This window comes from Spea bombifrons, chromosome 6 (assembly GCF_027358695.1).
Source record: "Spea bombifrons isolate aSpeBom1 chromosome 6, aSpeBom1.2.pri, whole genome shotgun sequence".
NCBI classification, from domain to species: domain Eukaryota; kingdom Metazoa; phylum Chordata; class Amphibia; order Anura; family Pelobatidae; genus Spea; species Spea bombifrons.
The window spans coordinates 21299331-21303084 of NC_071092.1; positions in this window are offsets into that span (position 1 = coordinate 21299331).

Sequence of the window (3754 nt, forward strand, 5' to 3'; positions counted from 1 at the left end):
CAGATTTCTCCTTGGATCAATAAGCAGTTTCCCCATAATTACAGATTATATCCCTGAATATTATGTTTTTCCAGGTATCCATCCAGTTGCAGTTTAAACGTCTGTACAGACTCCGATAAAACTACCTCTGCAGGCAGAGAATTCCACATCCTTATTGTCCTTACTGTAAAAAACCCTTTCCTCTGCTTTAGTCTAAATCTCCTTTCTTCCAGTCTGAACGCATGACCACGTGTCCTATGCATAGTCCTGTTTATGAACAGATTTCCACACAATGGTTTGTATTGGCCCCAAATATATTTATATAATGTTATCATATCCCCTCTGAGGCGACGTTTTTCTAAACTAAACAGATTTAAATTAGTTAACCTTTCTTCATAACTATAGTGCTCCATTCCTTTTATTAATTTTGTAGCCCATTTCCATTCCTTTTATTAATTTTGTATGCTATACCACCGTCAGTGTGTGCCTCAGTATAGAGTGATAGTTGTTATGCTGTACCACTGTCAGTGCATGCCTCAGTATATAACGATAACAGTTATGCTGTACCACCGTCAATGTTTTCCTCAGTATATAATGATAACAGTTATCCTATACTACTGTCAATGTTTGCCTCAGTATATAACGATAGCAGTTATGCAGTACTACCGCCAATGTTTGCCTCGGTATAGAATAACAGTTATACTGTACAACTGTCAATTTTTGCCTCAGTATATAATGATAGCAGTTATATAGTGATAGGTGTTAAGCTGTACCCCTGTCAATGTCTGCCTCCGTATATAATGCAGTTTTAAAGTGTGTGTGGGTGCCACATACAGAATCCACCCCAGGTGCCAAATACTCTAGGTACGCCCCTGGCCCCGAGAAATGGATTATTAGCTTGCCTGCGGACCTAATGCATGCTGCGCAGAGCGTCTTCTCCTCCGTGATTGGAGGTCAGCTCTTGCGTGGCAGCATGAGTTTCCTGGAGAGCGTGGTGATATCATGTGTCGCGTCAGCACTCACTCAGAGTGAATCCTGGAGCTGACACCAATTACAGCGGCGGGCAGCAGTGACACTGTGACAGATATTTGATCCGTGATCTCCGTGGGTGAGCTCTCACTCTATGAAAATAATATTTTATTATTATACTATTTTATCGAGTTGGGTTAATTGGGGGAGGGGCAGCATTTCACACTTCGCCCCAGGCAACACAATGTCTTTGGCCGGCCCTGGTCTCAACCATACATCTTGCAGGGGAGCCCAGGCATTTTTGTTATGCCACTGAGAAGAAAGGCAGTGGTACTGCAGCTTGCACAGAAAGTGCAAAGCTGCATGGGAGACACGACTCAGCAAGGTAAAAGGGGGAATAGTGTGTGTATGTGTACTGTGGTGTTGTATTAGGCAGTATGTTTGTAAAGTGTACATCCACATACACTAACACTATAACACTACATGTATATATTGAGTCGGTGAGTGTATGTTGATTGACAGTGGTTTTAGTGTGCGTGTATGGTGTTGTGTGTGCTATTGTATGGCACTAGCATGAGATTGTAAGCTCGTTTTGAGCAGGGTCCTCCTCACCTGTTGTCTCTGTAAGTCAATTTGTTATATTACATACTACTTGTTATGCCTAGCCATTGTCTAGCCATTGTACAGCGCTATATAAAACAATAAATAATAATAAATGTAGTGTTACAGCATGTATATTGGTGTATGGGGTTAGCATGCCTGTGCATGAGTGTATGGTGTTAGCGTATATGTGTGTGTTATCGTACTATGTTATCGTACTATGTTAGCGCTTTTTGAAGACTAGGCACCCCAGGGTATTTCAAATGCTAGTATTTTAATTCTTTCCATGCACTAATTCTACAACCAGTCTTTGTCAAACTTTGTGGTAGTCATTTGTTTTCACACACATTTTACTTCATGTATGAATTAACAGGTCTTGGTATATGTCACTGTCACACAACACCCAAATATATGTTCAGCAACATCTCCCGATTACTTTTGCATGCACACATTTTACCACCAGCCTTTGTCAAATTTGCATTATTTTTCCCACACACTATAGGTACGAATATACAGCTCCTGGTATATCTCACTTTCACACAACACCTCAATATATGTTCAGCAACATCTCCTGACTACAGTGATATCCCACATGCATGGGTTTGTCGGGTTGTTTGGAGGCTAAATGCAGTACCTGTATTCAATCTGCAAGGGGAGCCAGATTTCTCAGGAGGGTCTGGAGAGACCCCCTTGAGAACTCTTTTCAACTCCTTTATTTTTTTTTTAAAGGATGCACCGCCATCTTGTGAGTGGCAGTTGTGACCGCTCTCCATAGTGGTCACAGCGTATCCTGGGGTGGGTGTTCGGTGTCCACGCCATTGAACAGGTGTCCGCCGCCATGCAGTGTATGGCGGACGTTGACGCCCGGGGAGGGGGGCAGATATGGCCCCTGATGCCGATCTTGGTGTTGCTGAATGCCTTGACGCCGAGGCATTACAGTAACACCGTTTGGGTGCAGAAAGCGAATGAAAGTAGATCGCTTTCTTCACCCATTTTAAGTCATGACGGTCCTGGCACGTCAGTTGTCGTAAACCGTCTGTTTTTACGTTATGTGCCCGGACCGTCATCAAGGGGTTAAATATTTCCCCAATAATCTAGAAAGTAGGGGCCAAATTAAAATCACATAACTCCCTGCATTTAACATTGCTTTGCAAAAAATGTTTCCTCCTGAATTTATCTCTGGTGCTTAAACCATCATATGATAAACTAATTAAATTCCATTTTAGATCCTTTATGTGGTAGAAAATTATTTAACTACATTACAACAAACCAAGCATAGATTGGTTATCAATTTGATGGACCTCTGGGATTATAATGTAGTGTCCCTAATTTGGCACATGATTGATTAGATTACAACAAATTATAAATTTACATATGTGAAGTTACCCACCATTGTGAGAAGTAACCCTCTCTTGTATACAAGAGATTTTATCCTGGAACATTTTATATGCTGTGATCTGCAGTGTGATCTGCAAGTTATTTCTTAAAAAGTGGCAGTGATACGTCAATAGCTCAGACCCTGATATCAAGTAATTGATCAATAACACATTTCAGCACACTTCCTGGTTTTGTAACCAAGTACTCCAGGGAATGAATCTCATTGCCCTACCCAGACACTGGATGGACAAGGTGCTTCATGGGGGCAGGGGTGATGTACTCTAGAGAGTGGAGTGATGTTTCAATGCTTATCCAAGTATAGAGGTTTGGATTTGTGGTATAGATGGTATCTATATTGTGAGTCACAAAAAGTTAAAATTGATTTGTTTTCTTTGTGTTTCCTTGCGGAATGATAATTCATTCCAGAAGTCACCTGTGTACCCTTTTAGTCAGCTATGTACCTTTTTAGCTATTAGTTTATCTTGAAATGGGATTCCTGTGAACCCTCATTAGAACCTGAAATTGTTCTGTGATATTGTGTCTGGCAATGTCAAGATTGGAAAAAATAATAAAAGACATGTTTTCATGAAAATGAATCTACTCACCTGAACAGAAATGAGACATGTTTCATTATACAACTATTTAATTAATCTGTTTTATAGTCACCATTAAAATATTAATAGCTAACGTAACTGTCAACTTCCATAAAGTGTGAGGTAGAAATTTGTTTCTTGTGAAAAGAATGCATAATCAACAATTGCAGACCTTTAAAAACAAACACATAAAAGGCTAAGCCCCCTTAAAGTCATATTACATCTTTAGACATAGA